We start from the raw sequence: 12,668 nt of genomic DNA, 5'->3' as shown, positions 1-12,668 counted from the left end.
ATGTGGGTGTGGAGATTCGAACTGGGGACCTCTGTAAGAATAGCCAGTACTCTTAACCGCTGAGCTATCTCTCCAGCCCCTGGCATGTCCGTTTTCAGATGAGGACACTGCCAAAGCAAGGAGTTGAATGAGCTATATGCCAGGCTACCCAGGGACCAGACGGTTTCCCGAGAAAGAAGCCATGGCCTTCCCCCACACTCCCTACAGCTTTGTGGGGCCTCACCAGTCTAGGATCCTTCTTCCCTCCCTCCTCAGTGGTCTTCCCTTACTATAGGCATCTTGCATCCTTGTCCCATCTGTCTCCTTCGAAAGCCTCCAGCACACCCTTCTGCCAGGTGGGTCTTAGACATTGCTTGGACATCACTCTAGATCCTTGCTGGTTCCTCTTTCCCCTCTGGGCACTATCCAAAGTCCAAGCCTGATGGGTCAGTCTCTATCTGACCTCACCTTAACCCATGAGAACCACCTACCAACCCAAATCTGAACCCTGTCAGCTTTCTAGACTCAGTGTACCACACTGCTCTTTCTTCTCCAACCCATCACCAGCACCATCACACTCTCCCTTGCACTATTTGTTCCTTTGTGTGTGCACATCTGTCCTCCAGCTGTTAGCCTCAGAGCCCTTCAGGAGCACTTGCCACAGTGGAGAGTCAGGGCTGACCTGCCTTGAAACATGGATCACGGCCTTGCCTTCTATGTAACTTTACACATAAAATGGGTGTGGGTGTAATCCAGAGATCTGGGAATTCCTTTCCAATACCCACCCTCTCTATGATTATGGATCTCATCTAGCAGTAAAAGAACGGAAAAGGGAAAAAAAGCAATATGGTTTAACATTGGCCTTCTTTGATAATCTGCATTTTAATAGGTACAATGCTTCTAGCCAAGGGAAAGGAGTTTTGAGATTTTGGGGTGAGGGAAGCTCCCCAGAAGCCCCGAACATCTCCTACGGGTGCATCTCCTCATGGCCACAGGCCAAGTGTACTTTGGGAAGTTTTTCCTACTCCTGCCCTTTCCACTCCCTCCTCCCTAAGCAGCATTAAGGGGTCCTCAGGGAACTAAGAAAATAGAAACACATTTGAATTCTTTTCCACTTCTTTCCTCCTGCATTCAGATGACTGACTCAGACTTGCCTCATCTCCCCTCTCTAACTTGGGGCTGTAGCCCCAGGGGAGGGGGGCAGGGACAGTATCTTTGTTGTACTCTCAAACTTAGATGCTAGGATTCTTGGCCTGAATGGCCACCTGCCTCTTCCCAGCAATTCCCAGCTCCACTGCTGGGTAGGTGCTCTCCAGCTTCTTAGGAACTGGAGTCTACCCGTCAGGGATGGTTAGGAAGAGTAGCCCAAACCAAAGCAAACCGAGAAAACAAGCTATTTGGGTTTATTCTGAAGCACATGGGACCAGCTTTGAAGACTCAATGAGTGGAGCTCAGGACAGAACTAGATCTCTGTTGTGGTGACCTTGGAGAGGCATTAGAGTCCAAGTTCTCAGGCCTGGGGAGCCTCTGGCAGCTCTGCTGTTTGTTCTGTGTTCTGAGTCAGAAAAAGTGTTATCTCAAGTGTGGTGCCATTTTGAGTGTGGCTCTTTGAACATAGGTGAAGTGGCCTGTGTACATAGTGTCCAGAGGATGGGAGATAGCCAAGAACTCAGTCTCTTTGTCTCTAAAATGGCTTAAAAGGACAACTCACCTCATGGGGATACTGGGAAGATTAATAAAGTGACACGAGTAAAGCACTCAGCTTGCTGCTAACATGTGGCAAGGGCAAATAAATATTAGCTGTTATGGGGCTGGGAATGTGGCTCAGTTGATAGAGTACTTGCTTAGCATGCATGAAGTCCTGGGTTTGATTCTCAGTGCTTTGGAAAACTGACATGGTGGCACATGCCTGTAATTCAAGCATTTAGGAAGTAGAGGCAGGAGGATGGGAAGTTCAAAGTCATCCTTTGATGGCGCATACCTTTAATCCTCACACTTGGGAGGCAGAGGCGGGCAGATCTCTTTGAGATCAAGGCCAGCCTGGTCTCCATAGAGAGAGTTCCAGGCCAGCTGTGGCTGCAGGGAGACCCTGTCTCAAATAGTTCAAGTAAAGCTCCCTGAGGAACAGATCCTCAAATGACCTTAAGTGTAAAAATAAATTGATTTCCAGCACTCAGGAGGCACAAGCAGGCAGATCTCTGTGAGTTCGAGGCCAGCCTAGTCTACATAGTGAGTTCCAGGCCAGCTGGGGCTACAGGGAGACCTCGTCTCAAAAAGACCAAAAATAAATAAATAAATAAATAGGTTAGATTTGTTTCCAAGCTAGAAGGAGAATGAAATCTATGCCTTCTGAATTATATATCCTCCTATTATTTTAATAGAACTTGGAACCATGCAGCTCCCAGTGGCCTGAATAATTACTACAGTCTCCTTTTGATCTTCGTCCAGAGTATCCTTGCAAATATTCCACCCTGGGATTATTCAGGCTTCCTCTCTGCATTCATTTCTTCCATGGGCCTTATTTCCTTTCGATGCTCAGTAAAACAGAATTAGGAATTCTTATCTTCTGTCCCTGAAAGTGCATTTTGAGTCAAGTGGAAACAAGCTAGGGATGGTCTGCCATGGCAGATGAGTGGTTTCAGAATGTGCTTTAGGTGTGCTACTTAAGAAAGCATGACAGCTAACTCCCAGAAGAGCGCCCTCTGTCAGTCCTCACCCAGTGGTGGCCGGAGGAGGCGACACAGAATAAGAGGGATGGGACACAACTGGTGCCTCTATCAGGAGCCCAGAGAGTGTGAGGTATACAAGCTGGGGAGCCCACTCACTCTGGGAGGCTCTGTTGAAATGTCACTTCCTTTGTGTGATTTTCTTAGTCAATCTCCTGTCAGAATGAATGAGTCACACCTTTCTATGTCCTCAGCATTTTTGTGGATGCCACAGACTTTGCACTGACTGTCCCCCAGCACCTTGCAGGCAGGATGGTTTCTCATTCATTTGAGCATCAGAAGCCTCCAGCACCAAGCCTGGTGCAGCAGAGGTCCTCCGTAGTGTTTGCTGACCACTTCTGGAGCTTGCTTGGACCAAGCCCCTTCTTATACAGATCCAGGAAACAGGACATGGCATGGAAGCGATGTTTCCAAGATCACATAGCTGCTGGCAAAACTGGACTAGAATGCTGGGGTCTGCTCGCCACTCACCGTCTTTACGGTGATTAGACTATGGCTTGCACTCTCTTCTTTGGGAGGGCTAGTGAGGCTAAGGTGCCATTTTCAGAGCACAGGAGACAGCAGATCCAATGGAGCCTCCCAGTGGGATCCCACAAGAGGCTCTTATGATTAAGGAGACTCCCTGTTGCTTTGCAACATCCCAGGGAGGAGGCTAATTCTCCTCTTGTCTTCCTTCAGGTTTAGGGCAGCCTGACCTTTGTGTATTATTTCCAGTGAGGCTCAGCTGGTCCTTGAGCTGACAGTGCAGACTGCTCTTCCTTCTCCTAAGCCAGACCCAGCAGGGACACCCTCTTTGTTTCTGAGCTCCCTTCCCAGCCACCATGCTCCAAACAAACACTGTGCTGATCTTGGTGCACTGAGCTCGCCACAAGATGAGAAAATTTGAACCTGGCCCTGGGGAGACCAGGGAGTCAACACTAGCTTGGGACTGAGCCTCTCTTTGGTTCCCATTTCCTCAGCTAGGGCACATGGAGGTGTGTGCGTGCGCCTGGGGAGGGGGCTCCCGCACAGCTTCTCCACAGGGCTCCTTCCACTAGCTCTTCCCACTTTTCTGCCCCTCTCACTTTTGGGGTGTTGCAGCAGGGCCTGTGTGACTCACAGTGACACCTGCACAGTCTAGCTCTGCTTTTCACTTCTTGCCTGGAGGGCCCTCCTAGAGGGGAGGGGCCTCAACCTGTTCAACCAAGAGTCAAGGTCTCCTGAGGTACATTTTGGGTCTAGAGAGCCTGGGAAAATTTTCTAGAGAAGCTCTCATTCCTCCAGGTTGTCCCTGCCCCTCTGCCTAGTTCACCCCATCTACCCTGAAATGTTCCCCTCTTCCCCTGTGTGTTTAGCTGTACCATTTGTAGAGGGATGTACTATCAAGTGAGCTATCCCCTCTCATTTACAGATGGACTACAGTAAGCTTGGGTGTAGTAGCCTGGAAAATCGTGGACATGGGTGCCTGGTCAAAATGAACTTGAATCCTGGCTTGGCTCTTTCTCATTGTGTAACCTCACTCAAGCTCTTTAACCTCTCCAGAGATACAAGCCTAGTTTCTATGGGCAGGAAGAGTCCTGCCCCTCCCTGAGCTGGGCTACATAGTGATTCTGAATGCTCTGGGGACATGGTCTCAGGAAGATTGCTAGTGGAGGAACCGTTTCCCCAACTCAGGCTGTCATTTCCCATGAGTTCAAATTCCTTTTCATAGAATGTTCTAAGGATTTGTTGTGTCTGACACATTAGCTCTTGGGGACCAAGATAGGGGTCTGGCTTGCCCTGTATGGGGCCAAGGTCAAGCTGACCTTTCTGGTGATGATGAAGTATGAGATTACTCCCCACAGCCCTCTACAGCCCCACTGGGCCTGTCCTCTGGGACAGACACACAGCCAAGTCAGCTCTGGCAAGTTCGTTGGGTGGGGCCCCTGGCGGGCACACAGAAAAGCCCTCAACTGCCAAGGGTCATTTCAATTGCTTTGCCTTCATGGGTGGCTTCTCAGGTCAGGACTTGTTCCCTCTGCCCTCCTAGCTCTGGATAACCGAAACAGCCCACACTTTGGCAGTGAACAGGGGCCATGAGAAAGAGAAAGCTCACTGAATTTCCTCCCCAAGGCCCACACCATGGCTATGTCCGTACTGTAGTTGAAGAAGATACTGAGGCTGCAACAAGGCTACTGACATGCCCATGCCTCCTGCCCAATCAGAGAGTGGGTGGCAGAGCCGGGGGTGTCTGTGCTACAGTCTTCTTTCTTCCCACCTTCCCTATCACACTGTCCCTGCTCCTAGGGCCCTGAGGTAGGCCTGGGGGATCAGTGTGTGTGTCATGTTATCATCCTGGTCTAGGTTGGGAATGTGATGACTCCCTCCTTGTCTCCTCTAAGGAGCAGAGTGTCCAAAGGGAAATGAGGCAGTATTCTCCATGTCTCCTCTGTGGCCTGGAGCCTCGGCTGCCTTCACAGCCGTGGAGATGATAAATGGCAGGGGCAGAAGACGAGTTCAGAGATGTGACTGCCCTGGGACTTGAAAATGGCAAGGATGGAAAATGTGACTTAAAAAATATGAAGTCAGGGCTGGGGAGATGGCTCAGTGGGTTAAGTGTTTGCTGCAAGAGCTTGAGGACCAGAGTTCAGATCCCAGGACCTATATGAAGTTGAATGTGGTGGCCGCACATCTGTAATTTCAGTGCTATACGAGAAGATGAGAGGGGGAGGAGAAGACAGGAGACTCCTTGGAAGCCTGTGAGCAGCTAGCCTGGCATGTGCAATGGAGAACAGGAGGCCCTGCCACAAACAAGGTAGAAGGCAAGGACGGACACTGAGGCTGTCCTCTGACCTCCACATGTGCTCTGTGACATGTGTGCCTGCACACACACACAGACACACACACACACACACACACACACACACACACACATACACACAAGCTTTAAAAAATGAAGTCCTTGGTGTCTGGGATTAGAGGCCTTCTCCTCTACATCTCCTCTTGTCGCTCACTTTGCTTTGATGCAGAGTGGGCCAAGAACTCCATGCTGATGTGGTCCTGGAGGGAAGAGGGGAGGAAGGAGAGGGGACAGAGGAGAGGGCAGAGCTGTGCTCCTAGTCCTTCATAGCCCCTTCTAACCTTGGACTAGGAGACGGCCAGATTTAACACCCTGCGACTCAGCATAGCTTCAGCATAGCCACTGCCTCTGGCATTTTTTTTTTTTTTTTTTTTTTTTGGCAAAATCTGACAAGGCATTTTAACGTGCCTGGCACCATTCTAAGTGCATTGGTGGCATCAGTTCCTTTCATTCTCTGAATCCCACAGGGGACAGTTCTATGATCACCCCCACTATAGACTGAGGAAACTGAGGCACTGAAGTCACACAGCCAGTGGGTGGCAGAGCCAAGAGGAAACCAGGCTGCCCAGCAGCATGGCCCATGTTCTTAACCATGCCCTCTCTGACTCCTACCACCAGGGGACCTACCACCACCACCACCAAGAAGGTGACATTTGTGTGTTACAGCCTCTTCTCACTCTGTGACAGCACTCTGTTATTCCTTGGGGACCTCATGCCCATTCTGGTCACTTTGGGTCTCCCGTCTAGTTTGTGCTAACTGTAGGAATGAATGGATCAGCATGGCAGCAGCTCCCAAACAAAGCCACTCTGACAAATCTGCCCTCCCCGGAGGCCCTGGAGTGTGAGGGGCCTGTGGTAAGGGGCACCGAGGGTTTTTCAGATTATTACATGAGCACACAGGGGATGTGCCTGGTTCTTAATGGTGGAGAAGCAGGGTCCAAGCTTCCATGGCCCACAGCCTCTGGGGCTGAGGCTACCTCTGATGCTGGGGATCATTCTCCAGAGGCATGCCCTCCAGGAACTGGGAAGTGCTAAACAATTGAGACACTTGTATCCAAATAAGCAAAAAGGAGCCCATGGGGTAGTGGGGCAGACTGAGTACCAAACAACAAGATCAGAGGCTGAGGCCAGAGGTGAGCCAGGGCGGGCGCGGGCTCCTGTCCTATCCTTGCAGCACGCTCCCTGCCCATCTCTTCTTGTCCTCCTCCTCCCTTCCTCCTCCTTTCCCTCCTCCTCTTCCTTCTTTTCCTCTTCCTCCTCCTCTTTCTCCTCCCATCTCCCTCTCCTTCTGACAAGCAGGGGCATCAGCATGATGTTTTCTGTGCCTGAGATCAGAGGACCCTGCTGCCATCTGAAGAGAGGAAAATGAGCCTCATCGACCCAAATAAATAAAATAAGCACACACAGGGGGAGAGCGCCGCTACAAAGGAAAACAAGGCCCCATTTGGGCTTTGGAGGCTATCCAGGTGGGATCAGGAGGTGCAGAGGCCCCGCCCTGGCTTATTTTAAGCCCGGATGGAACTGGAGAAGGGGCTGCTGTCTTCGTCCTCCACCATGATCAAATGCAAGCCTATGCGGGGTCCTGTGAATCTGGAGAAGCAGATGACAGACATCACTGAGTATTAAAATACAAGCCACCGGAGCGAGCTGCCGACTCACCACCACCTTGGAGATGACTGCTAGACCAAGTTGGATTAGATGCACCAGGCAGTCATCCTCCTGTCACCCAGCTATTTATTTATGCAAAACAAACACAGGCTCAAAGTCTTTTTTATTCTAGGTGAACAAAGCAAACGTACTCTGCAGGCAGCACCCCTCCCCCAAACTCAGTGTGTTTTCATTAATATAAATTGTTTGCGGTAGGCAAATTAATTCTAGAAATGGTTCTTAGACATGGCAAATTGTTCTTGTAAAGCAAGGGATGCACGAGAGCCCACTGCATTTCCCCTATGCATCAGGGCTTGGGTAAATACACTAATGTTGATCATGATAATCGATGCTTATTACAATGGCGGGCTTAACGACCTGTAGAACTAAGAGCTGATCCCAGCCCATGCATTCCAGGATGTGAGTTACAAACCCCCTGGTAAGATGACATGAAGTATCCAAAGCTTTCAAATGGGGGTGTTCAGCCAGGCGTGTTGGTACACCCTTTAATCCCAGCACTCTCTGGAGGCAGAGGCAGGCAGATCTCTGTGTGTTCAAGGTCAGTGAGTTCTAGGCCATGTGGGGCCACAGGAAGACCCTGTCTCAAAAAAACAAACAAACAAAAAACCCCCAAAACCAAACAAACAAAAAGACCCCAAAAACAAAAAAACCCACACAAAACAAAAACAAAAACAAAACAACAACAAAACCCCAAAATCAAATGGGGGTTTCTTAGCAGACCTCAAAGTTTGCCTCTGTAGAGGGTTTCCTACTATAAGAACATTCTTTTTCTTGCCCTAATGAGATGTGTCTCAGTGCACAGGCGTAGACCCATTGCACAGGTGAAAACATGAGGTCTCCAAGAGGTTAAGTGAATAGGTCAAGGTTACTTAGCTGGTAGCAAACAGAGCTTGGACCCAAATTTAAATTTCCTGCTCCTGCCACATATGGCTCCTAAACTTCGTCTTGTACCCCCCCTTCTCCTCTTCCTCCTTCCCCTCTTCCTCTCCTTCCTCCTCTTCCTCTCTTTCTTCCTCTTCTTCTCCTTCCTCCTCCTCTTCTCCTCCTCTGCCTCCTCCTCCTCTTCCTTTCCTCCTCCTCCTCCTCCTCCTCCCTTTTTTCCTCCTCTTATTTGTTTGAAAAAGCAGGATAACTATTTGGAGCAAAGTGATAGTACAGGTTATAGAGGGATACACTGCCAAGGTTGATAGTGGCCCTCATGCATGAGAAAACTCAAGGTCCAGGGTCTTGGCTCTTACTGGGGATGGCCTGCCTTCTCTAAACACTACCTGAATTTTATTTATTTAATATTTTCATCAAAATTGACCTTGGAGCTGAGGAGATTACTCAGTTGATAAAGTGCTTGTCACACAAGTATGAGAACCTGAGGTTGATCTCTAGCACCTACGTTAAAAGGCTGGATTTGGTAGCATACACTTGTAATCCTAGCACTGCAGAGGTGAAGACAGGTGGATCTGTGGGACTCTGGCTGGCTACTCTAGCTTAATCAGTGAGCCCTAGGTCCCAGTGAGAGGCCCTGTCTCAAAAACAAGGTGCATGGCTCCTGAGGTACTGATACCTAAAGATGACCTCTGACCTCTGTGAGTGCATGTGCGTGCATTTGAGTGAAAGAGAGAGGGAGAGGGGAGAGAGAGGAGATAGAGACAGACAGATACAGATCTTAAATTATCAAATGTTTTGTTGGCCCTATCTGCAGCAGTAATATTTGTGAAACAGAGTTTGATATGCTGCTTTTAAAAAAGATAAAGATTAGAACACGCACACGCACACACACACACACACACACACACGTATTTAATGTTTGTCTATATACTAAGAATTTCCTAGAATTTTGCCAGAACTGCTTGTTCCTCCCACATTGGCCCTCCCATGGCTTTGAAGTTCATTTTTCTTCAGAGCCATGATGCTGCTGTGGATTTAAGCACAAGAAGATTGAGACTAGAATGTACTCTGAGTTCTTGTGGGGGCCTGGGTATTGGCACTTAAAGACTGATGGTCAGGCTCTCCTGGCACCATAATGTGGGCTATCTTAGGATCATGATTGGGAAGGTATCATGAGCCCACAAACACCCTCAAATGGAGGCTGAGAACTGGCGGTGACAAGGGAGTATTAATTGCTTAAGTGATGGTGATGATTGTGTAGCTACTTGGGGAAACATGTATTTCAATGCATACCAAGTTGTGTAGGTGTGAAGTTATTAGAGCTCTGGGATTCAGGTTAAAACACTCCAGCCTTGGGGCTAAGAATGTGGCTCAGTAGTGAAGTACTTGCCTAACAGGTGTAAGTCCCTGGGTTTGATCTTCAGCACTGCAAATAATCCAAAACACTGTAGCATAAAGTAGGGGAGAGACAAAGCAAGAGTGGGCAAAGTTAGGTAGCTACTAAATCTAAGTGATGGGTATATGAGATGAGGCTTATTATTCCATTATATATAACTTGAGCTTCATAATAATTTTTTTAAAGGGGGAAATAAATGGCCTTGGTCCATTGAGTGCAGGAGAGGGGGAATTAGGGCCGGTAGCAGGTTGTAGGGGTGATGTGGAGTCTTTGGAGGTAGAGCTGGTTCCAGTACCTCCAGAACCCAGTGGTTATCTGGCTCCACCCAAATTTACTACCGCTTCTTAGCCTAGCTGGGTTTCTCCCTCAGCCACAGCATCCCGTCCTGAGCACCTGCCTCTGTAATGAGGAGTGATGTATAATTGATGAAAGCACAATGTGATACAGTCACAGAAACCTCGTCTGCTACAAGACATCTGTTCAGCACATAGAATCCACTCAGCTACTGTCACAACGCATTTACTGTATTGTATCAGAGCTGCAGGAACGTGTGCGCACCACACGATCTGCAATCTGTAATATCTGATGTCTTGGGACGTGATGAAGCAGGAGCCAGTGCCTCTGCCTTAGATATTTATGTATCTGGGCTGTGCTCTCTGTACTGCCCTTGCTCTGCCTGCATTCCTTCAGAGCCCTCTTCATAAATTATCCTTGCACATGGACTGGCTTTTAACAGACTCAGGTGCTAGCATCTAATGTCCTTCTTCTTGACATGCCTGTCACAGAGGACTCAGGAACCCGGTGCAGTGCACTGCACATTCTGGAAAGCGGGAGGGGCAACTACACAGAAGCATCTCCCAGGGTATTTCTTCTCTCCCCAGAATCTTTACCTCCAGGCCAATCCAGGGTCCCCACTGGGGTCCACTCTGTACTGAATACTTTAGTTAGATATAGCAGTCTTTGTGCTGGGTGCTAAGTGGGTTTCCTGGGGGTTCTAGATGGGAAGGGAGGCAGGGCTCAGGAAAAGAGACATCTTGAAGAACCTGGTAGCAAAGGCCACAGCCGAGAGTTGGGCCATAGCACTTTATCTGAGCTGCTTATATGCAAGGGGAAGCAGGTGGCATTGGAACCCAGTGGGGGGGGGCAGTGGCATAAAGGCCCCAGGCTGAGCTCTCTACAGATCTGGGCTCCTGTTTGTGTCACCTCCTTCCTCTCTGTTAAGTCCCACCTGGTTGTTCCTTTGCTCTCTAAAACACAGAGCACCTCCTCCAATGTCATTGTATTGAGTTCCTTAGGCAGCATTTGGTAGTGCTGGGCAATGTGTGCTCTTAGCTTCATACATACAAGCATACTCTTGTAACTGATCCCATGAGGCAGTGTTGTCATTGTCTTAGTCTTCAGATGGAGGGGCCCAGGCACACAAGACTGTTGATATGCCTCAAGGCCATTCATATAGTCTGTGGCAGAGACAGGGTTTGAACCCAGGCAGTGTGGCTCCAAGCCCATGCTCTTAGATACAACACTCACAAGGCCCAGGAGGAAGGGCTTTGACCTTGGGCATTTCTGAGCTGAGCCTGCCCCTGTTACTGAGCACAAGTTATCTCCTCCATCTCAGAATTCTTCTAACAAAGATGACCAATAAGACTCACCTTGGAGGAGGACTGTGATGGTTAAACTGAAGGTCTCCCAGACATCTGGCACAGTACCTGCTACTAATGAGGACTTTAACAAGAGGATGTCCTTGGCCCTCACCATCAAGGAGAGGGCTACAACTGAGGGTTGTTTCCCTATCCACTATGTCTACTTGTCTACACAGAAAGGTGCTGGTGGTCAGCAAGGTCAACCTTACCCCTGAGGAAGAACGATGTGACTGTCTTGTATCTTGTATCCTTCCAACTGCCCCAGTCTCTTGCCCATCCTTCTTTAAAGATATCTCCCTAGAAGCAGCAATGGAGCTGTGCCTGCACACACTTCACCAGGGGCTGCTGGTCTGGTCACCCAGGGGTGCCATGTGGCCTCCCTAACTAGAGTCTGACAGGGAAAGTACAAAAGGGACAGTTGCTCCCTTGCTGCCAGGAGAGAGACGCCAACAGGCTGCCTTGCTGCCACCCAAAGCTGGTTACAGGCTTCGTACAAACTCCATTCTCAGAGGCATGGCATGCTTTTACCTTATTTCTTATGAAAGACTGGGGACCAGGTGGGGCTTGGGCAGAGTCTCCTATGTACGTGCATCACAAGGATGTGGGTTCCTATTTTCTACTGCATTCAACCTATTTATCTCCAAGTGACCTTAAAATTTTTTGTGTGTGTTTTGAGATAGGTCTTATGTAGCCCCGGCTGGCCTTGAACTCAATATATAGCCAAGGATGACCTTGAATTTCTGATCCTCCTACCATTACCTTCTAAATGCTGGGATTACAGGTATGTACCACCATACTTGGTTTATGCTGTGCTGGGGATCGAACCCAGGGCTTCATGCATGCGAGGCAAAGTGCTCTACCAACTGAGCTACATCTTCTCAATGGTCTTTTCCAAAGGGATCCAGGTCTCACCCAGCCTTGCCTGCCTGATTACCCAGAAAAGCACAGATGCCTTGGTCTCTTTGCAGTGGGCATATCTGTGTGGGTCTCCTGTCCTGAGACTCTAGAAACTAAGCATGTGTTCTCTGGGTGTCAGCTTCTGTAAAATCAGGGAGTGAACTCTGGCTGACTGTGTCAGATGTGCCCCCAGTGGCTAAACGACTCCACACTGGCAGTGACTCCCCCTCTAACTCCAGCTCCTCTGTCCTTTCTCCCCAGCTGGACTTTACAGGCCCCTCCTGGTCTGTGGCTCCTCCTTCCACTCCTGCCTCCAAGCTCTGGTCTCATATAAAGGAGGCCAGGGATAGGTGAAGGGTGGGTCTCTTCCCCTTTGGTAAAGCCTCTGTTATCCAGCTCTCCCATCATCCCCTGCCCCTTGACAGCTTCTGTGATGGGATTTTAATTCCTCACTGTTACCTTTGTCAAGATGGGGCCCCTCCATAGTTCACTGTTGACTTTCTCTTCAACTGATCTATTTTTCATTTCTGTGGTAGGTTTCCTCTTTCTGATGATAACTCTTTCTCATATACACAATCTCACACACACACACACACACACACACACACACACACACACAGAGCCTTTGATATTTCCTTAAGACAATTCCCCAAGGAAAGGGG

The 12,668-nt window shown here is 49.1% G+C and overlaps 1 protein-coding gene across 3 annotated transcripts in view; it reads right to left on the bottom strand.

Annotated features, from left to right (window-relative positions):
• The window catches only part of Dscaml1 (DS cell adhesion molecule like 1), a 346,117-nt gene that overhangs the window by 135,465 nt on the left and 197,984 nt on the right, over window positions 1–12,668 (bottom strand). The gene's annotated exons all lie outside the window — the stretch shown is intronic.

This window comes from Nannospalax galili, unplaced genomic scaffold (genome assembly GCF_000622305.1).
Source record: "Nannospalax galili isolate Female #2095 unplaced genomic scaffold, S.galili_v1.0 scaffold265, whole genome shotgun sequence".
In the NCBI taxonomy this organism is placed as follows: Eukaryota; Metazoa; Chordata; class Mammalia; order Rodentia; family Spalacidae; genus Nannospalax; species Nannospalax galili.
Note: the sequence above shows the minus strand (reverse complement) of the source record. Positions and strands in the feature narration are given on the sequence as shown.